The following is a 23,331-nucleotide window of genomic DNA, read 5'->3' on the forward strand; positions in this document are numbered from 1 at the left end:
ATGTACACAGTAAAATTTTCTTAAGTATCACAAACTCCTCATCAGTAACTATACAAGCAGAAGACAGAAACATCTTTAAGATGCTGAAGGAAAAAGCAACCAGTATAAAATTGTATACCAGGTGAAAAATACCTCAGAAGTGAAGACTAAATACCTTTAAACCAACCAAAGGTGACTGAATTCATGGCCAGCAGACCTGCACACCAAGAAATGTAATGGGAAATTTTTCAGGCTGAAGGAAAAAGATCCCAGATGGAAAATTAGATGTCCATAAAAGAATAAAGAGCACTGAAAGTGATAAATAGGAAAGACTTTTCTCCATTTAACACTAAGAAAAAACAAAGCAAAACACAATTGACTGTTTAAAACAAATTGATTTTATTGTATGGCATGCAGCTTATGTAGAAGTTAAAATGAATGACTTATTTGTCAGTTACAAGTTTGGTTATGATCGATGTATTTACTTCAGAAACGTTTCTTTGAAAGATAATTAGTTATACTTAAGGGAACCTCCACAATTTCTATGTTACTTTCTGTATTTTGTCTTCAGTTTTGAACGAAAAAGTGTATAAAGTGGGTGATGAAAAAGTTAGAGCAATAATAAAAGTTCCAGGAAAATTTAGTTAAAGATGTTGAAAAATGCACATTGGACATTTGTAGATTTCATTTGTAAGAAACATTCTTTCATAGTACACATTTACTGTGAGGTGTTATTCAGTACTATAGATTAACAAATATCTGCCAAAAGAAATAAAAGTGTATAGAAATGAAATCACCAGCATAGCAAATGATGTACAATTTTTAATAGTTGATTGCTTCCGTTATCTTCCTTGGTGGTTCAGGCAGTAAAGAATCTTCCTGCAATGTAGGAGACCCGGGTTTGATCCTTGGGTCAGGAAGATTGCTAGAAATGAGAATGGCCTCCCACTTCAGCATACTTGCCTGGAGAATTCAATGGACAGAGGAGTGTGGTGGGCTGCAGTCCATGGGGTAGCACAGAGTCAGATAGCACTGAGTGACTGACACGTTCACTTTCACTTCAGTTTTCAAATCCATTGATACATAAGCTGCACTGCTATTTGTAGTGTTACTTAGTGACAGAATTTTGATGAAACAAAAGGTAAAAGGTAAAGCAAGGTAAAAATGTGTAAGAACTAATTTTGTCCTCAGGGAAATGATCTTAAATATTTAATTTTATCTGGAGCATAAGATAATCACTTAATTGTACTCTTCAGCAAATACTAAATACAAGCCCAAAGGAAAAAATAAAATCAAGTAAAATTCTCTTAATCACTAGCTATTTGGTTAATTTAAATTCTTTCTTGACTATTCACTATCTGATAGTTTTATTCATGGATTTATACAGATTTTCTCTTTGGTTTATAAAACTGAAGAATCAAATGACATAATTCAACCCCCTCATTTGGTTTCCTTTTGCTCTTCATCTTTTGAAACACCTCACTGCTTATGAGCCTCCCAGATAGGGGAAGAAATACTTAAAACCAAACCAGTCAGTTCTGCTACATTCTAACTGTTTTTAAAAAGTTTTTTAAGGTGCAGGTGGGGTGGAGGAAGGTTATACAATGGTAAAACCACCAAGATTGAGATTTTAAGCTCATAGGTGAAATTCAATTTCAAATTCTGATTTTTAGCTTCACTTAATCATCTGAACTTATGCTTGTCCACCTGCCTCTCCAGAACATTTTATTTCTGTTTTTGATAATTTTCCTTCTGAAGTATGAATTTTCACCCCAGGCAAAAGATTTGTAGTTAATAGGCTGATAGGGCCAACTCAAGGAAAACTTTTTAAGAATTCCTTTCCCGAGGGAATTTTGATGGTTTGATTAGATAGGGTGCAATGCTCAGAGTTAGAAGGAAACTTTACTGGCCTAGAGAAGAGCCAGTTTTAAGGACGGGAGTATCATTCTTCTGGCCTGTTGTACACTTTCAGCTCCTAGGAATTCTTTAAATGCTATGAATCCTAGGGATTAAGTGTGACAGAGTAATAGTTACATCCTTTATTGTTGAGAATTATTTGCACTCTTGTTTCCTATATGCATGTCCTCCTACATTCTTTGAGTTTGTTGTATTTGACAGCTGTGCATCAGCGGAGTTTTTAGTTCAAAATAAATAGAATGTGCTATAGCTGTAACTGTATTTTCTATAATTTTCTCTCTTTTTTACTCTCTGGTAGGAGGGTTTGTTTTTGTTTGTTTGGAGCTGTATTTATTTAAAAGGGAAAAGTGGGAAATAAACACCAAGCAAATTTGAATTCTAAGATCTATTGTTATAGAGGAGGAAGTCTAAATCTATTATAAATTACAAAAGAGATAAAATGACCATCCACACTCTATTTTTCCTTTTGATTTGTTTTAATGAGTGTTTCCTTGTTCTGAGTTTAAGTTCTCTACTTAGGCTTTTCCCTCTTTCTTCTTATTCCCTCTTTCTGTCTCCTCCTGGGTGAGGCAGTTCTTGATTATTTCTTCTTTACATTAAAACAAACAAACAAACAAGCCATGCCCTTGCTAGAACCTAGCTTTTCTTACTAAGGTTTATTTGGCAGATAGTGTTTTTAAAAGTCAGTATTGTGAAATCTGTAAAATTTCCAGTAAGATGGCTTTCTATCAGTGGGCACTCATTCATTATTTGTTAAATTAAATTAAATGAATTCTTGCTTTTACATTTAGTGCAGAATTGAGAAATACCAGATGGTAGAAGTCCTCAGAAAAGGATCAATTAATCCCAGGAGACTAAAGACAAAGATTGCATGTTCCAATGGTTTTGTAACTCCGCAGAGTCTGACAATAGTGAACCCTTAGTTGTTGGGTCACATTGCATAAGATGCTGAGTGTGAGCTCCAGTCATTCAGCCAAGTTGTTTACCACCTGAAATAAGCCAGACCTGGTACTGGTCCTGATATTGATATGGTGACAAGCAAGGCAAAGAAGTGGCACTTACCTTCCAGGTTTCCCAAGAAGGTGGTAGACTAAAAAGGAATCTAGGGATTTTAGTCAGGTGTTCTGAAGGAGAATAAGCTTTGGAAAAATGCCTGCAGGTTGATGTTGGAAGATGGAACTTCAACCTTTCTTCCCACTTTCTTTCCAACTTGGTCTCTTAAAACACCAAGTGCAAAAAAATAGTTGGCTCTGCAACTCTGAATATACTAAATGCCATTGAATTAGACATTTTGTATGGGTGGGTTGTAGGATATGTGAATTCTGTCTCAGCAAAATTGTTGAAAAAATTTATCTGCTATATTTAAGTTTTTTTAAAAAAATGAATCTGGAGAAAAGAAATTGGTTACTCTCAGTGTAAGAGAGAGTTTACTTAAGGCGGTTGGAATTACCAGGATATGAATATTTAAATTACTAGTACTTAAAATATTTCCAAATCTGAATATTTATAAGTTTGCTTATTACTATCGGTATCTGTTATGAATTTCATTATATTTTATGTGTTACAATTAGAATTCAATCCTAAATTATGTTATAATCAAGGTACTATTTTTCTTTTAATAGGAAAGAGTAAGAAGTCATTCAGTTCAGTTCAGTTCAGTCGCTCAGTCGTGTCCGACTCTTTGCGACCACATGAATCATAGCACGCCAGGCCTCCCTGTCCATCTCCAACTCCCAGAGTTTACTCAAACTCATGTCCATCGAGTTGATGATGCCATCCAGCCATCTCATCCTCTGTTGTCCCCTTCACCTCCTGCCCCCAATCCCTGCCAGCATCAGGGTCTTTTCCAGTGAGTCAACTCTTCGCATGAGGTGGCCAAAGTATTGGGGTTTCAGCTCCAGCATCAGTCCTCCCAATGAACACCCTGGAAAGATCTCCTTTAGGATAGACTGGTATTATGTCATTATGGTATGTAATATAGATCATTAGTCCTAAAAGATTTAATAAAATTAATTATTTGGTCGTCTTCAAAGACTGATGTGTTAGTGTCCGAATTGCGTGAGTGAGTGAGTGAATGTTAGTTGCTCAGTCATGTCCAACTCTTTGTGACTCCATGGACTGTAGCCCGCCAGGCTCCTCTATCCATGGAATTTACTAGACAAGAATACTGGAGTGGGTTGTCATTTCCTTCTCCAGGGGATCTTCCTGACCCAGAGATTGAACCTGGGTCTCCCGCATTGTGGGCATATTCTTTACCATCTGAGGCACCAGGGAAGCCCATCCAAATTATATAGCTACAAATGAAATTATTTATTTCTTTCATTTTCACATAAGCACTACATTCAAATTTCTGGTATGTATAAAAGCAAAACTATGAAATGAAATTTATATGTGACATTTTGAAATTATGTTCTCTTATTGTTGATCTTTGCTTTCAGCAGCTGTATTAGTTACCAATGGCTGCATAACAAACTACCCCAAAAATCAACAGCTTAAAACAACACACATTTATCATCTTACTTTCTGTGAGTAAAAAATCCAGGTGCAGCCTGTTTGAGTGCCTCTGCCTCAGAGTCCCTCAGTGTCAGGCAGGGCTGCAGCCTCTTTTGAAGGCTTGATGGATGGAGGATCTACTTCTAAGCTCACTCAAATGGTTGCGAGCAGGATCCAGCTCCCCACGGGCTGTTGGAATGGAGGCCTTGGTCCCTGCTGGGATGTTGGAAGGAGTTTCCTGATCCATGGGCCTCTGTCTGGAGTAGCTCATGACGTGGCATCCAGCTTCCATCAGAACAGTCAAGCAAGAGAGGACGAGCAAGATGGAAGCCACAATCTTTTTGTAAACAATCTTGAAAGTGACATCCCATCGCTTTGCTGTATCATCTATTGGCAGTGAGTCACTAGCTCAGCCTATACTCGGTGGGGAAGGGAACATCACAAGGACAGGAGGCAGGATTGAGTGGGACTAGGGGGGCATGTTAGATGCTGCCTACCACAACATTCCTCTCAGAAAATTCTACATAATATGTATTATAACTTAGAATTTGTTTTCTTGCTAGGAATATTATGACATCTCTTGAAATATTAGTGATATTCAAAGGTGTGAGGGATAAAGGTCTAGAGAACAGTACATTAGAAGCGTTACCACATCACTTTCTGTCTTATTGCTCCACTATGCTGTGAGCAATACCCTTTGTCCAGGATGGCTCAAAACCCTCTGAAGGGAAATAGAGTGAGGGAAACAGTGCACACAGTCCAGAAGCTGCAGCTCTCATTTCAGCTCAGATTCCATTTGCCAGAATTTAATCACATGGCCACACTCAGCTGCAAAAGAGGCTAGGAAATGTAGTCTTTGGTTGGGCTCCATCAATTATCTGGAAAATCCACCTAGGTAGAACATTCTATAAAAATGATCCTAAAAATAAAGCGGAGGCCTTTCTCCTCACCTTTATATAGTTGCCACCACATTATTTGTGTAGGAAAATTCTGAGTTCCATACTGGTTTCTGGTACTAGAATTGTATATTGTCTCAAAGTGGTTGACATTAATGATTTTTTTGTTTTTTAAAGAAATTATATTTCTTTATATATGTAAATGTATTCTTTATATATGTAAATCACCATATAGTTCAAATTGTAAACATAAAGCAATTACTCCCCATTCCCACCATCCTGTAGAGTGTAGAACTTTCTGACTACAAGTAGAATATTTTAAGTATAGGATTGTCAAAGAGTTCTCCAGTTCTCATATTTTTAATACCAGCTAGTGCCGGTATTGCCATTCTGATACATCAGCCTTGAATGTTCTTTCCCATTTCTCAGTCTGGCAAATTCTTACTCATTTATGACCTGCTAAAGTACATTACAAAGTAAATTGAATTACACATGGAAAGCATGATCCATAAAAGGAATAATCAATAAATTAGACCATCAAAATCTTAAAATTTGCTCTGTGAAAGACTATGTTAAAAGAATGCAGAGATAAGCCACAGAGTTTGAGAAAATACTTGCAAAGAATGTATCTGACAAAGGATTAGTATCTAGACTATATAAAGAACTCTCAAAATTCAACAGTAAATAACAAACAATCCAATTTAAAAAGGCAAAAGATATTAAGAGGCATCTTTTTCCGATTAAGGAAATACCAGTTAAGTCAGTGAGATATGTACATACCTATCAGAATGGCTAGAGTAAAAAATAGTGACAACACTAAATGCTGGTGAGGATGCCAAGGAACTGGATCACCGGTCCATTGCTGTTAGGAATGTAAATGTTGCACACACTTTGTAAAACAGCTTGACAGATTCTTTTAAAAATAAACATGCCACGATCACACAACCCAGCAATTACACACCTGGGCATTTATCCCAGAAAAATGAAACCTTTTAAGTTAGTACAAAAACCTGTACACAAATGCTTGGTAGCTTTATTTGTAATAGCACTAAACTGGAAACAGTTCAGATCCATTGATAAGTAAATAGCTAAACTAACTACGGTATGTTCAGCTCTGCTGTATGCTGCTGTGTCCAACCCCTTGCGACCCCCTGGGCTGTAGCCTGTCAGGCTCCTCTGTCCATGGACTTTTCCAGGCAAGGATACTGGAGTGAGTTGCCATTCCTTTCTCCAGGGGATCTTCTCAACCCAAGGATCGAACCCATCTCTTGCATCTACTGCATTGGCAGGCAGATTCTTTATTACTGAGCCCCCAGAGAAGCCAGGTTCAGTACTACTCAGCAACAGAAAGCAACCAAATAATGATACATGCCACACCTGGATGGGTTGTGCTGAATGAAAAAAGCCAGTCCCTAAGGGTTGCACATCATAAGATTCCATGTATATAAAAATGGAGAACAGATTACTGATTTCCAGGAGTTAAGGAAGGTGGGGAAGAGGGTAAGGGAAGTGTTGTAGCTGTTAAAAGGCAACAGAAGGGATCTGTGTGGTGATGGAAAAGTTCTGTGTTTTGACTCTATCAATGTTGATACCCTGTGCTATGGTTTTGTAAGATGCTATCCTTGGAGAAAACTGAGTAAAGGGTGCATGATATGTCTCTGTATTGGTTTTTACAACCACATGTGGAAATACAGTTATCTCAAACGTTTAACTAAAAAATTATGAAGTCCTTAGAATTCCATTGGACTGTGGGCTCCATGAGGGAAGGAGTATCTTTATTTCATGAATAGCTAGTACAGTGCCTACCTAATGAAAAATGCTTTAAAACTCTTTGATGAGTTGCCTTATATGAATGTAATCATATTAAGCACCCATAGCTGACAGTATACCATCAGATGAAGGTTATTTCTCTGCTGAACTATTTATTTAAAAACTACCAAGCATCTACTTTATCTCGTTTGTCTTCTAAGTGCTGGAAATGCAACAGGGAACAAAATTGGGGTTGGGGAAGGAATTCCTGCTTTCATGGAACTTACAGTTTAACTGGGGCAGAAGGTAATAAACCCAATACAGAAATTATTTATGTTAGGAAATGGTAAGTGCTAAGAAAAAAAATAAGCAGTGTTTAGGGGCTGAGAATATGAAAGAAAGTGCAGAAGTGAAATGGATTGCAATTTGTAATTTTAACCAGGGTTTAAAGACTAAGAGACGATGTCACTTGAGTAAAGTCTTGAAAGAAGTGAGGGGAAAACCATCAGGTATATGGAGGAGGAGAGTTCCTGGCAGAAGGAGCAGTCAGTGCAAAAGGCTATGAGGTAAAAGGTGTCTAGCACGTTCAGGCCTACCAGGGAAGTGAAACCAGGGTTGCAGGACAGAATGAGAGAGGGAGAGTAGTTCGGCCCTGAAGTTAGACAACAAGAGCGTGGAACATGTAGCGACACATAGGGTGTGGCAAAGTCTACGGGTCCTACTTTGAATAAATGGAGAGGCACTGGAGGCTTTGAGTGGAGGAGTGAAATGATCTGACTTAACCGTTAAAAAAGTATCCCTCTGGCTGTTGTGTTGAGAAGGAACAGTAGCAGAACAAGGTGAAAGGAAGGATGAGAACTTCAGAAGCTACTTCAGTACTCTAGGAAGGAAGCACTAGTGATGTGACTGGGGTGGTAGCAATAGAGTCCTGAGAAAAAATCCATCTGTGTTTAGATTTTGAAGGCAATGACAATAGGATTTGCTGCCAGGTTAAATGTGCTTTATGAAGGAAGGAGGAGGCAATGATGACTCCAAGGCTTTGGAGCTGAGGGCTTGGGCAAATGGAGGTGTCATTAACTGAGATGGGGGGAAAATGCAGGAATGGGGCCACCTAAGAGGGGCAGATGAGAAATGCATGTTGAACTTGAGACATGTGAGTGGAGATGTTGAATAGGCAGTTGGATATTCCCGTCTGGAGTTCAGAGAAGTAAACAGTCTGGAGATATAAACTTGCGAGTTGTCAGCATTTCCGTGATATTTAAAACCATGAAACTAGATGAGATTTCCAAGGGAGGAGTTTAGTGAAGTCCAAAGACTGAACCTTTAGAAGACAGGGACCTAAAAGCCTAAAGGGACCCTTGAGAAGTCAGAGAGAGAGAGAGAGATTGGGAGAGACCAGCAGAGAGAGGATGACAAGTGAGAAAGGAAGAAAATCACAGGCTCTTGGATCCTGGAGGCCGGGTGAACAAAACGTTTTCTGGAGTAGGAGTCAGTGATCAGCTGATCGACTCTGTAGGTTAAATAAGATAAGGACTGAGAATTCACCATTGCATTTAGGAATGTGGAGGAAACTGATGACCTCCATACATCAGAGAAGAATTTTAGTCTTCAAACTAATCTGTGGCTCATTTCAAGGAGAAAATTAACTTTTATTTTGTTTAGAAAGACTACTTTTGGTTCCTCAAAAAGTTACAGAATTACCATATGATCCAGCAATTCCACTTCTAGGTATATTTCCCAAAGAATTGAAAGCAGAATCTCAAACAGATACTTGCATGCCAGTGTTCATTAGCAGCATTATTCAGCCTAACATAAAGGTAGAAGCAGCCCAAATGTCTATCAGCAGATGAATGGATAAACAAAATGTGGTATATACATATCATAGGATGTTATTCATCCTTAGAAAGAAATGAAATTCAAATACATGCTACGACATAGGTGAACCTGGGAAACATACTAAGTGAAATAATCCAGACAAAGAAGAACATGACTCCACTTATATATCAGTTCAGTCACTCAGTTGTGTCCAACTTTTGCAACCCCATGGACTGCAGCACTTGTATATGTGCTTATATATGCGTGTGTTATGCCTGTGTGCAAAGTCACTTTAGTTGTCTCCGACTCTTTGCGACCCTATGGACTGTAGCCCACCAGGCTCCTCTGTCCATGGGATTCTCCAGGCAAGAATACTGGAGTGGGTTTCCATGGCCTCCTTCAGGAGATCTTCCTGAACCGGGGATTGAACCCACATCTCTTACCTCTCCTGCATTAGTAGGCAGGTTCTTTACCACTTGCGCCACCTGGGAAGCCCCCACTTAAGTTACCTAAAATAGTTAAATTCATGGAGACCGAATGTAGAATAGAGGTTGTCAGAGGACGAGGGCCAGAAGGAATGGAGATTTAGTGTTTAATGGGTATCGAATTTCTGTTTGGGATGATGAAAAAATCCTGGAAATGGATAATCGTGATGGTTGTACAACAATGTGAATATACTTAATGCCACTGAATTGTGCACCTTAAAAAAAGTTGAAATGGCAAATGAAAACCACAATAAAAAGAAAATATAGGATACAGATAAAACACTGTATAAAGGGAAACTGATTTTATATATATAGTGTGTGTGTGAATAAAAATTGATGCAAAGAAAAAGAAGGCTTTTTTAAAGTTTTATTTCTAAACTTGCTTTAAGCATCATCTATGACTTGACTTTCCTTTGAGATCCAGTAGTACATGTTTGTTATATACGCCTTAATGGCTCAAGACTTAGCTGTTGCAGTTAAAGAAGATAGTGACCCCTTATAAAAGACATTATCTTCAGCAGGGCAGGGAAGAGTCAATTGTTACAGAGTGATCGAACTAATTACAATTTTTAGAAAAAGAGTTCATCTAAAAGAAATATCTATATCTAACTATATGTATATATAGAGATAGCCCTTCATTTATAAAACCTTTTTCTCTCATATAATGGTTCTTGAAAATAATGTTCTTTGGATGCACATGTAAATAATTTTCCTGCTAAAACCAGCATTTTTGATAATTTAGCAGAGCTGATATGGAGAAAACCTTGAGTACTGGAAGGTTTCGTGGCACAGCATATTTAATAACCGTGACAACTCAAGAATTTTAAGCAGACTTGCCTCCTTGTCTGGGATCAGTCGGCACCAGCGTGTCTCTCCTGGCAAGCCCTTAAATGTACTATTTCAGCCAAAACTGTACTAATGATGGTCTAGCAAATTTTAACAGGATATTTTTAAGACTTGATATTCTCATAATTAAAAAGAAAAAAAATACTTCCCCCATTCCTTTCAAAAGCTGCTCCTCTGAAATATGTGGCAAATTAAAAAAAAAAAAGTCTGAAATTGCTTTACAGCCTTGATGAAACAAAGACTGGTGTGTTGGTGTGGCTGCAGGGAGCTCTGCGCTGCTTTTGTATGATTTCAGAGGTGAATTTAGATGGCTGGAAGATAGATGGGTGCCAGATGCAGTGTGACATAGATTCAGGCAGCTGCTCCTGGGCTAGGTTTCGTTAGCTGGTAAGTGCGCCAGCAGAAGCAGCAGAGCGAGGCCCCAAATGCCAAAATGACAGTGAGAACAGTGGAACAATACAATATTCACTAAGTGATTTTAATCTCGGAGATTAAATGTCACCCAATCAGTTTCCAGGTTTTAAAAACCAACTTGTATGAAGCCATTAGAGGGCCCAAGTCTTTGTCCACTGGGGTGAAAAGTTTTACTTAAAAAAAAATTTTTTTTTATTAGTTTTAAAACAGAAAGTGTTGTAAACCCATTTTGGTAATATACAATTAAAAGTCATGTCCACCTCCTCAACACACACACTGCAGAAAAGAAATGTATTCATTATTGCAACCAGGCAAATATTCCTCAATCAATGGACCCAATGTTGGTTTGTTTATCTATCTTTCTTAAAACGAAAGTCTTGGAAGAACTTCCCAAGCCTGTTCCAGCTTTAGGGCCCCTTCCCCAACCACTACCACACCCATTCTTCTTCAAAGAAAGACCAAGATCTCAAAACAGAGAGCGTATATTTATTTGCTTTTGAGACCTTATGATCTGCATAGCTAGTGGTGAATTTGTACCCAGCCACATAATTAATCATGAATTAAAACCATTTTTTTTTCCCTAAAGAATTTCTGCTCTTACTACTTGTGGGGTCATAAGTAATTATGAAGCTGACTCCAGAACTCCTCATGCTTGATTTCAACTCACATGTTTTCTCGGCCGAGAAAAGGATCCTTTATTTAGCATATTAAACTTAACTAAACTTATCTTTGCTTTCCTGTAAAGAGTGTTATGATCTAATACATCAGTGATGCAACCATTTTATTTGGGGTAATTTTTAAAATTAAAATGAACATGAAGTAAATAATTGATTGAACATGTACATATTTGAAAACTGTAAATCTAGCCAGTCTCTGCTTTTCTTATTTAGTTTTAGGAAGCTAATGCATCACTGATAATAGCTCTGAGGCATTACAGTGTATTTCTTTTTTTTCTTCCAAATGCATGTGCGCTCAGCTCTCTGAATAACAATAGGAGTTGTATAAGTGCTCAGTGGCAAATAGCTTCCATTGTGTTTTAGTATTTTGCTTAGTAATAGTATTGTGATACTACTCTTTTTTTAGTCTATAGCATGGTTAAAATTTTAGAAATATGCTTTGATTGAGACAGAAGCTCTGAATGTTCAGAGCAATTATAATGTTAATTAATGGCTATATGATACCTACCAAATTTTAATATATTCTTGACCTGAATATATGGCATACATGTCCTCTGAAAGTTTAATTTCCTCAGGACAATACTCCCATCTGTGCACTTACATTTGAATTTAAGGGATTCATATCTTAGGTGACATGATTTTATTTATTTTTATTTAATTTTGGGGGAGGGGAAAGGATGATTTTTAGAATCTGTTAACATGTGAAATAGCATAGTTTAAAATTTGGTTAGAATTGTTAACCTTACTCATAGAGAATAGATTGATGGTGCCGGGGCAGAGAGCAGGGGGTGCACAGCAGAAGTGAAGGCAGTCAAAATGTATAAACTTCCACTTAAATAAAGAAATCCTGGTGACTGGGATTAACAATGTGTGTATGTATGGGCTGTCTCTTCAGTCATGTCTCACTCTTTACGACCCCATGGACTGTAGCCTGCCAGGCTCCTCTGTCCATGGGATTCACCAGGCAAGAACAGGTTGCCATGCCTTTCTCCAGGGGATCTTCCTGACCCAGGTATTGAACCTGTGTCTCTTGTGGCTTTCCTGCATTGCAGGCAGATTCCTTGCCACTGAGCCACCAGGGGAAACCCATGATTAATGATATTGTATTGTATATTTGAAAGTTAAGAGAATAGATCATAAAAGTTCTCATCACAAGAAAAAAGTTGTAACTAGGTGGTGATGTATGTTAACCAGACTTATAGTAGAAATCATTTTGTAGTATATGCAAAATCAAATCATTATATTGTACACCTAAAACTGATACAGTATTTAATGTTGTTAGAGAAATCACTCAGTCGTGTCTGACTCTTTGCGACCCCATGGACTGTAGCCTACCAGGCTCTGCCATCCATGGGATTTTCCAGGCAAGAGTACTGGAGGGGGTTGCCATTTCCTTCTCCAGGGGATCTTCCTGATCCAGGGATCGAACCCAGGTCTCCTGCATTGCAAGCAGATACTTTACCATCTGAGCCACCAGGGTTTCATTATATCTCATTAAAAAAAAAAAAAGAATTGTTGACCAGAGTCTGTATTTAGACTTCAATTCAGTACAGTTATTCACTAAATGAATAAATGACTTAGCAATTAGAAAAGAAAATGAGTATTTGATAATCAGATAAAAATTATACACATCAATATACATTCATGGCTTCTCTAATAAAAGTTTTTATGCCTAAACCTCACAGTAAGTAAACCATGAAGTCTGTCCATGCTGGGTTGACTTTTGGACTCTGTGGGAGAAGGCGAGGGTGGGATGTTTCGAGAGAACAGCATCGAAACATGTATATTATCTATGGTGAAACAGATCACCAGCCCAGGCTGGATGCATGAGACAAGTGCTCGGGCCTGGTGCACTGGGAAGACCCAGAGGGATCAGGTAGAGAGGGAGGTGGGAGGGGGGATCGGGATGGGGAATACATGTAAATCCATGGCTGATTCGTGTCAATGTATGACAGAAACCACTACAATGTTGTGGAGTGGTTGGCCTCCAAGTAATAAAAGTAAATTAAAAAAAAAAATTGACGTATAGTTGATCCACAGTATTAGTTTTAGGTGTACAGCATAGTGATTTAGTATTTTTACAGATTATATTCCATTAAAAGTTGTTACAAGACAATGGCTATTATTCCCTGCACTATATAGTGTATCCTTGAGGCTTATATATTTTTTTGGTGTGTAAAATACTTTACATTTACTACTTTATTTGCAGTTCATAATAACCATAAAAAGCAATATAGCTGGTATTCACATTTACAAAAATGGCAAAATAAATCTTTTTTTTTTTTTTTTCAGTTGGAGTATAGTTGCTCTATACTGCTGTGTCGGTTTCTGCTGTGTAGCAAAATGAATCAGCCACGCATATGTATACATCCCCTCTTTTTTGGATTTCCTTTCTATGTAGGTCGCAGCAGAACACTGAACACCAGTGAGTTCCCTGTGCTATGCAATAGTTTCTCGTTAGTTACCTATTTTATACATTGCTGTTTTTAGTCACTAAGTCATGTCCGACTCTGCAGCCCTCTGTCCACGGGATTTCCCAGGCAGGAATACTGGAGTGGGTTGCCCTTTCCTTCTCCAGGCGACCTTCCGGACTTAGGGATTGAGCCTGCATCTCCTGCTTGGCAGGCAGATTCTTTACAGGTGAGCCATGTACCTAATCGGTGACATGGTTTTGTTGTTGTTGTTCAGTTGCTCAGTCTTGTCTGACTCTTTGCAACCCCATGGACTGCAGCACACCAGGCTTCCTTGTCCTTTACCATCTCCTGGAGTTTGCTCAAACTCATGTCCATTGAGTCGGTGATGCCATCCAACCATCTCATCCTCTGTCATCCCTTCTCCTCCTGCCTTCAACCTTTCCCAGCATCAGGGTCTTTTCTAATGAGTTGGCTCTTGGCATCAGGTGGCCAAAGTACTGGAGCTTCAGCTTCAGCATCAGTCCTTCCAGTGAGTATTAAGGATTGATTTCCTTTAGGATTGACTGGTTTGATCTCCTCACAGTCCAAGGGACTCTCAAGAGTCTTCTCCAACACCACAGTTCAAAAGTATCAATCCTTTGGCGTTTAGCTTTCTTTGTGGTCCAACTCTCACATCTGTACAGGACTACTGGAAAAACCGTAGCTTTCACTATATGAACCTTTGTCGGCAAAGTGATGTCTCTGCTTTTTAATATGCTGTCTAGGTTTGACATAGCTTTTCTTCTAAGGAGCGAGCATCTTTTAGTTCTTCTAAATCCTCAGGAGTTGTTTCATAGTAATCAAAGCTCCACCTTTCATCCCCTTCCCTGTTTTTTCCCTCCCCTCCATTGACCTAAATATTGAGACCTTTTTTAGTTTCACTATACATACTACTCACAAGGACTGGGCTTGCAAAACCTCTTTGATTAGAGGTGAGTTTGGGGTTCATGAAGAGTCTGTTTGGTTCAACACATTCAATTTTGGTGAACCTATCGAGACTCAGATTGCATTTCTCATGAAGAGCCATTAAAAGCCTGCCTAACCTTTTTTAATTTCCTCTGAGAGGAGAAAATGAAGTCGCATGTGTAACATATTTAGCATAGTACTTGGTACAAGGACTCATTCTGTAGTTCTGCATTCTGTTTCTTTCCTTTACCTTGTAAAAATATTCCCTGGAAAATTTCTCATTTAACTTTGTGAGAAATATGTGTAGAAAACGTGGAGATCCTCAGAGAAAAGCGCTATGTGAATAAGTAAGGTATTATATGGTTATTACTATTAATTACCAACAATACAAAGCTATTTTAATTGTTAATAATAATTTGACATTTTCCCCCCAGTGAAGTCACATATTTAAGCCACAGTCTCCTACCACTTATGTCAAATTCTATAAATTATCTGTGCTATATCTATTCCCATGTTCCTTTATTTTGGTTTTGTTTATTTGTTTGCTTCTTTTGGTGGTAAAATATACATAACCTAGCATTTAACATTTCAACCATTTGTAAGTATACAGTTCAGTGGTATTAAATAAATTTCATATTGTGTGCAGCCATCACCACCATCCATCCCCATAGGTCTTTCATCTTGTAAAACTGAAAGTTGGGACTTCCCTGGTGGACCAGTGGTTAAGACTCCAAGCTCCGATGCAGGAGACATAGGTTTGATCCCTGGTTGGGGAACTAGATCCCATATGCTGTAACTAAGACCCAGTGAGACCAAAAAAAAAAAAAAAAATTATTTAAAAAAAACCCCAAAACTGAAACTCCATACTCATTAAACAATAACTTTCCATTCTCCCCTGCCTTCAGCCCCTGGCAGCCACCATTACACTGTCTTTATGATTTTGACTACTTTAAGTACTTCATGTAAGTAGAAGCATATAGTATTTGTCTTTTCATGATTGGCTTATTTCAGTAAGCATAATGTCCTCATCCATCAGTGATGTTCATCCAACTTGTGGTGCATTGCAGAATTTCCTCACTTTTCAAGGTTGAATGATAATCCTTTATGTGTACACAACACGACTTGCTTGTCCATTCATGTTTCAACAGACACTTGGTTGTTTCCACATATTAGCTGTTGTGGAAAATGCTATGAACATGGGTGTATATCTTTGAAACCTTGACTTTCAGTTCTTTGGGTATACACCCAGAAGTAGAGTTGTTCGATCATCAGTTCAGTTCAGTTCAGTTCAGTCGCTCAGTCGTGTCCGACTCTTTGCGACCTCTTGAATTGCAGCACGCCAGGCCTCCATGTCCATCACCAACTCCCAGAGTTTACTCAAACTCATGTCGATCGAGTCGGTGACGCCATCCAGCCATCTCTCATAAGGTGGTTCTATTTAAATTTTTTCAGAAACCACCACAGTCTTTTCCACAGTGGCTGTACCAGTTTATGTTATCAACAGGGCACAAGGATTCTGACTTCTCCACATCCTTGCCAGCACGCTGCTCTTCTGTGCTGACAGTCAGTCGTGTCTGACTCTTTGACCCCGTGGGTTGTAGCCTGCCAGGCTCCTATGTCCATGAAATTTTCCAAGCAAGAATACTGGAGTGGGTTGCCATTTTCTACTCCAGGGGCTCTTCCTGACCCAGGGATTGAACTTGCATCTCTTGCATTTCCTGCATTGGCAGGCAGATTCTTTACCACTGTGCCACCTGGGAAGTCACCAGCACTTGCTGCTTTCTAGGTTTCACTTGTTTTGTTTCTGATAGTAGCCACCCTTATAGTTTTGATTTGGATTGCCCTCGTGATTAGTGAATTGAGCATTTTTTCATGTGCTTGTTGGTCATTTATATATCTCCTTTGGAGTAATGTCTATTCAGATCCTTTACCCACTTTTGAATTGGGTTGTTTTTGTTGTTGAGTTTTAAGAGTTCTCTGTATTTCTGGATATTAATCTTTCATCAGATACATGATTTAAGAATATTTTCTCCCATTCTGTGAGTTGCCTTTTTACTCTGTTGATAGTGTCTCCTGATGGACAATATTTTAAAATTTTCATAAAATCCAATTTGTCTGTTATTTATTTGCCTATGCTTTTGGTATTATAGTCAAGAAATTAAGGCCAAATCCAATGTTATAAAGTTTTTGTCCTGTGTTTTCATCTAAGTTTTTTTTATTGATTTAGTTCTTACTTTTAGGTTCTTGATTCATCTTTAGTATGTGGTGTTAGATAAGTCAAACTTCATTCTTTTGCATCTGGATATTCCAGTTTTCCCAGCACCCTTTATTGAAAGAGTGAATAGTCTTGGCACTCTTGTCAAAAATAATTAACTGTATATGTGAGGGTTTATTTCTGAGCTCTCTATTCCATTCCATTGGTCTATATGTCTGTCTCTATGCCATTACCACACTGTTTTGATTATGGTATCTTTGTTGTAAAATTTGAAATTAGGAAGTGTAAGTCCCTCCAGTTGTGTTCTTTTTCAAGATTCTTTGGCTATTTGGCATGTCTTGAGAGTTGATATAAATTTTAGGATGATTTTTGTATTTCTGCAAAAAAATGTCATTGGAATTTTGATAAGAATTTCATTGAATCTGTAGATTACTTTGGGTAGTATTGACAGTTTAATAATATTAAGTCTTCCAATCCATGAATATGGGATGTGTTTTCATTTATTTATATGACCTTTAATTTTTTTCAGCAATGTTTTGTAGTTCCCATTGTGCAAGTCTTTTTCACCTCCTTAGTTAATTGCTATTTTGTTCTTTTTGATATTATCATAAATGGAATTGTTTCTGTAATTTCTTTTTCAGATTGTTTGTTTATGGAAGTGCAACTGATTTAAAGTAATTGTTGATAGGAAAGACTTCTGTCCTTTTGTTATTTGTTTTCTATATAACTTAAAGATTTTGTCCCTCATATTTTGTATTACTATCTTCTTTTGTGTTGAGTTGATTTTTTTTTGTAGTTTAAATGTTTAAAAATGTTTAAATTCCCTTCTCATTTCTTTTTGGGTATATTCTATAGCTATTTTCTCTCTGGTTACCATGGGGATTACATTTAACGTACTAAAGTTATAACATTTGAATATAAATTTGAATTTATAGCAACCTAGTTTCAATAACATACAAAAACTCTGCTCCTTTGTAGCTCCTTCCCAACCCCTTTCAATTGTTGATGTCACAAACTTACACCTTTAAGCCCCCTGTGCCCTGAACATAAACTAACAATTCTTTCAAACGCACCAGTCTCTTAAATTATAGAGAAGACAAGATTTGAAGTTATAAACCAAAGTTACAGTAATATAGCTTTTACACTAATAACTTTTTTCTTTAAATCTTATTAGTCTCTTAGATAATGTAGGAAACGAAAAGTGCAATTAAAAACCATTTTTACAATAATACTAGCTTTTATATGTGCCCATGTGTCTACGTATTTCTCCATATGACTTTGAGTTACCGTCTGGTGTCCTTGCATTTCACCTTGCAGGACTCCCTTCAACATTTGCTTTAAGACACTCTTAGTCATCATGAACTCCCTTAGTTTATGTTTATCCAGGAATGTCTTAATTTCTCCCCACTTTTGAAGGATAGATTTGCCAGATATAGGATTTCTGGCTGACAGGTTTTTTCCTTTTAGTACTTCAGGTAAATCAGCCCACTGTTTTCTGGCCTCCCAATTTCTGATGAGAAATGTGGTGATAATCTCATTGACGATCCCTTGTATATAATGATTTGTTTATGTCTTACTGCCTTCAGGATTCTCTCTTTGTCTTTTGAAAGTTGTATGTATGTAGGTCTCATTGACTCATTTTACTTGGAGTTTCTTGGGCTTCTTGGATGGTTATATTCATGACTTTAATCAGTGTGGGAATTCCAGCCATTATTTCATCAAATATTCTCTCTTCTTCTGGGACTCCCACAGTGCACATGTTGGTCCACTTGATGGTGTTCCACAGGTCTGTTAGGTTGTCTTCACTATTCTTCAATATTTTTTTCTTTCTGTTCTCAGATTTGATTATTTTCATTGTCCTGTCTTCTAGTTTGCTGATTCTTTTTTCTGTGCAAATCTGCCTTTGAATCTCTCTAGTGAACTTTTCACTTGAGTTATAGTACTTTTCAGCTCTAGACATTCTTTTTGGTTTCCCTTTTAGGTTTTCTTTCTCTTTATTGAAATTTCCATTTTGTTCACACATCATTTTCTTGACTTTCTCCACATCTTCCTTTACTTCTTTGAGCAGTTTTGGACAATATGTTAAAGTCTTTGTCTATTATATCTCCATTAGATCTTTTTTGAGGACAGTTTCTGTTGATTTAATTTTTCCTTTTAATGGATCATGTTTTCCTGTTTCATTGCATGCCTTGTGGGGTTTTTTTTGGTGAACACAGGACATTTGAATCTAATAATGTTATAACTCTGGAAATCAAGGTTTCAGACCCTCTTCCTCAAGGTTTGCTGTTTTCTTGTATTGTTTTTGTTGATCATTTTTGTTTTTTAGAATGTGGTAGCCTGTCTCTGTGCCAAGATCAGCCTGAGGTGTAAATTTAAGGTTTTCTTGGGTCTTTTTTAGCCTTTCTTTAGGTGTACATGGTTATGTTCTTATTTTCCCTATATATTACAATTTTTCAATGTCCTAGTCTTTAATGTCTAGGTGTAATGGGTAGGTGCTGGCCCTTTAAGACCCCTTGGAAAGTCATTTCAGGTGGAAGGGGAGGGGCTTGCAATAATATGGAGGAGGGCAAGTGCAGCAACAATGATTTCCACTTCTTTGTACTGACATCATCAGAAGCAACAATGAGAGCCCAGACCCCCTAATATTTAGAGGACAGGATCCTTTTTGCTCCCCTAACTCTTAAAAGCTGCTTGCAAGCTACTTAGGGGCATGTGCATACCCCGGGGTAGGAGGGTGGCCAGCTGCTTCTGTGCTAAGAGCTGTAATTGACTGAAAGTAACCAAAACTTACTACAGTTTGCCATGTAAGTCTTCCCCTGGAAGTTGGCAGCCTTCAACAGATGCCAGAATTTCAAAAGATTGTGCCAGTACAGTTGTTTTCTAGGTGGAGAGACAGATTCCCGGTGCTTCCTACTCTACCATCTTCCCAGAATCCTCTCCTCTTCATTCTGTCTTTTAAGAGAACTGTGATTTTATTGGGGGTAGTTCTGTGCTAAGCTAAAATCCATGATGTTCTGACACCCTTCTAGATGAAGTGGCTACATTCTGCTCTGTTCTTGTCTGTGAGATGTGGGTAGAGGTCCCTGGGGAGAATATGCCTTCTTAAATCAAAAGACAAAGCCTCATGAAGACAAGACTTTTGAATTTATTCTTATATGCAATGTAGATGAAATAGCTCATGGATAGCAACTCTCTTGTGACCATGAGCTACCATGAGGATAGTAAACACTTCCCTTTGAACCGTCTTTCTAGTCCTGAGCTGTGAACCCCAGACTTACTAACTACATGAGAAAAAAAATAAACTCTTAGTCATTTCAGCCACTGTTAGTATTTCTTTACTTACGTGGTGGTGATAAGTCGCTTCAGTCGTGTCTGACTCTTTGCAACCCTGTGGCTGTAGCCTGCCAGGCTCCTTTGTCCGTGGGATTCTCCGGGCAAGAATACTGGAGTGGGTTGCCATGCCCTTCTCCAAGGGATCTTCCTGACCCAGGGATTGAACTGGGGTGTCCTACATTGCAGGCAGTTTCTTTACCATCTGAGCCACTACTTATAGCCCAGTAAATCCTAATATACTACTCAAGCCCATAATCCATCAAACAAAATAGAAGCATAGACCAGTGGAAATATTTATGACTGTGATAAGCACCAGTATTTTTCAGAGTAATTCAAGAGACTGGGATTTGGGATCTAAGGTTCAGTTGCATACACACATAATGGATATTAAAAAAAGATGGGTATGTGTACTCTTAATGGGACTTAAAGCTTTCTAAATTTTTTGTGTACATTCCTCATTTCTTGGGGTTCACTTGCCAAACATTACTGGCATTTTTTTTAAGTGAAAAAAAGAAAGTATTGTAGCCCAGTTACAGCAATGAAAGTAGGAAGGGACATGTTGGTTTCTCCCATTACTTATGTTTTAAAGCCATTGAAGAAAGTAGCTGATCTTTTCTAGTCTTTATTATGCTTTGTTATGTATACATCTTTCCATCAGAGTATGAAGTGACAAGGAGGAGAAAATTATGAATAATTAACCAGCCAGAAATCTTCCTTTCTCCTAGTTCTTTTCTTAAGCTTAGCCTGGGGCCTGATGCAGTGGACAGTCAGTAAATGTTTGTTAGACAAAGAAGGAAAAAATGGAGTTGGTTTTATATTGAATTGCAGGGACAGAGGTACATTTTGAATGCTAGTCAGATGATGAGATTTATTCAATAAAAATGTTTCTTTCCTGTACTCCAGTCTGACCTAATGCCTTAAGTAAGTGGAGCTCCATCTACTCTCCAGTGTGTATCCCGAACCTGCACATGAGATTCATCACGGCCGACAGCAGTGCACGAGGCCTGACGGCGAGGAGCAAGGGAGCTCGCCTTGCAATACCAGGGACCGCTGGTGCAGTACTGAATTTAATGGGCGTTATCTAATTAAGTAATTATTAATAACAGAACAGCTATAATACCTTACTTTATCATTTTTTAGAGACTGTGCCAACATCTTTATATCCATAATCTCATTTAACCCACATGATAACACCATGCCTCAGGTTCTAATTCTGTCCCATTTTTGCAGTTGAGAAAATTGAGGCTTAAGCAAGTTGTCTAAGGTCAGATCGCCAGCACACAGTCAAGCTGGAACTTGAAACCCTGTCTGTCTCAGGACGATTTGACTCCAGAGTTAGTGTTCTTAGGCATGTCAAAAAATCTTAACTATAGTTTGTTTAATTACATGTTAAATAATCTCATAATACTCTGTATTTTGTACTTTGGTTTCTCTGCAAAGAACCAAAAGGTAATGGTATAAAAGTGGTCTAACTCATAGTGAAGACTTTTTTACTGTTAATGTGAAAAAGATGGTTTCTGAGGAAGGGTGCTTTACATGATCTTTTTTTATTTACTTCGAGTGGGAGGGTGGGTCGGAGGTGGATGAGCATGCTCTGCTGGCGTTACAGAAACGTGTGGTGGGGGCAGAAGAGCGTGAATGTACATTACGCAGAGCGCAGCTTCACATCCAATAGGTGCATCGCTGAGCTGCATGAATGTGGCAGCCTGATGAATCATGGCATTTTAAGCTCTGTGTGTGTCATCAATGTATGTGGGTTGAAATTGCGCGGAAGCCTAGTAGTCCACAAGAAATAAATAAAAGCAAAAATACACCATTGGAATAACTGCAGCATTTCATATAGCAACTGAATATTTGTGAGATCTGTACATTTTGAGCTTTTTGTTTTTAGAGGTAATGATTTTATTAGCTTAGATCATTTTAGCATTTTTTGTTTACTTAAGTGTTTAAGATTCAGTCATAAAAATCTCACTCTGAACTAAAACTGTTTATAGACCCTTAGCCACTGTGTGGGCATTTTGAAAAGAAAAAGATATATTTTTAAAAGATATGTTAAAGATTTGTTGCTTTATAAATAGGTAGGTAGATAGATAAATGGATAGATTACCATATTTAAAATTTCCATGTGAATCTGTTTGCAGAAATGTGCTTCGGCAGAGTCTTGATTAGATAGTTAAGTGGAGTGATATCTGCAATAACATAAGTTTGAAAAAAAAACTGCATCTGGAATCTATGCTTTGCTGCTTGGTCATTGTGGCATTCTGAGAACGTTTTCTTTGAACCTCAACTCCTCAAGTGTAAAGTGGGGTGGTAGCAGCTGGGGCTACTTGGAGCTTTGAGGTATAGGAGCAACAAAGATGGTGATGTCAACGCACTTTATAATGTGTAAAAATAAGTAATTATACAGATTTAAAGGTGTGGTGTTGTTATCACATACTCCATAGCCAGCAGATGGACCAGTCTAACACCATCCTTCATCCATGAAAGTGACAATGTCAATTTCCATCTCTCAGACAACACAGATTTATTGAACTCTTATACTGTGTGAGGACTTCCTTCACATCAGTGGACCTTATGTTTAGATTTACAACAGCTATGGTTTATACAGTGGCATATTATTTATTGAGGCATTCTGTATACATGCATTTCATAGATGTTTGACCTTTCTCTTTAAGCACCCAAATTTGTTTAATGTAAACTTGTTCAATAAAAATATTTCCTTGTATCATTTCCCTATATTGTTGTTACTATTACATTGTCCCCCCAGAAAGCATTGAACATAGTGCTGCCTTTTCTTCATGATTCAGGATCATTTATATTGCTGAGGTATTCCGTTGGAATACAGAGCCCTTTAGGGAAGGGCTAGTGAGGGGGCATGGTGCTATTTGTCTCTATTTTAAATGATCCCATGCACTAAATTTTTTGAGCTCTTGTGTCAACATTCTTTAATCCCCCAACCCTGGTTTCTAATTGTTCGCCGCCTTTTCCTTTATTTTTTGGTGGGGGGGAGGGGTTACTATCAGCGTGCTTCTTTTTAAATCCATTCTCCCCACTAATTTCCATTTCCCATCTATTGTGTAGGGGAAAAAACAAATAAAATCATCTTTAAACTTAAATAGATACTCAGGGAGGGCATAATAACTCATGAGGTTG

General features: G+C 38.0%; 1 protein-coding gene across 2 annotated transcripts in view; it reads left to right on the forward strand.

The window, feature by feature from the left end:
- The window catches only part of SERTAD2 (SERTA domain containing 2), a 111,575-nt gene that overhangs the window by 48,522 nt on the left and 39,722 nt on the right, over positions 1-23,331 (forward strand). Inside the window, exon 2 of one of the 2 annotated variants that reach the window (XM_061155187.1) lies at positions 21,082-21,267. The exons of the other annotated variant lie outside the window; for it this stretch is intronic. The gene's annotated coding sequence lies outside the window, so the exon portion shown is untranslated. The remainder of the gene's footprint in view (positions 1-21,081; positions 21,268-23,331) is intronic. 2 annotated transcript variants of the gene reach the window in all.

This window comes from Dama dama, chromosome 11, assembly GCF_033118175.1.
Source record: "Dama dama isolate Ldn47 chromosome 11, ASM3311817v1, whole genome shotgun sequence".
Classification (NCBI taxonomy): domain Eukaryota; kingdom Metazoa; phylum Chordata; class Mammalia; order Artiodactyla; family Cervidae; genus Dama; species Dama dama.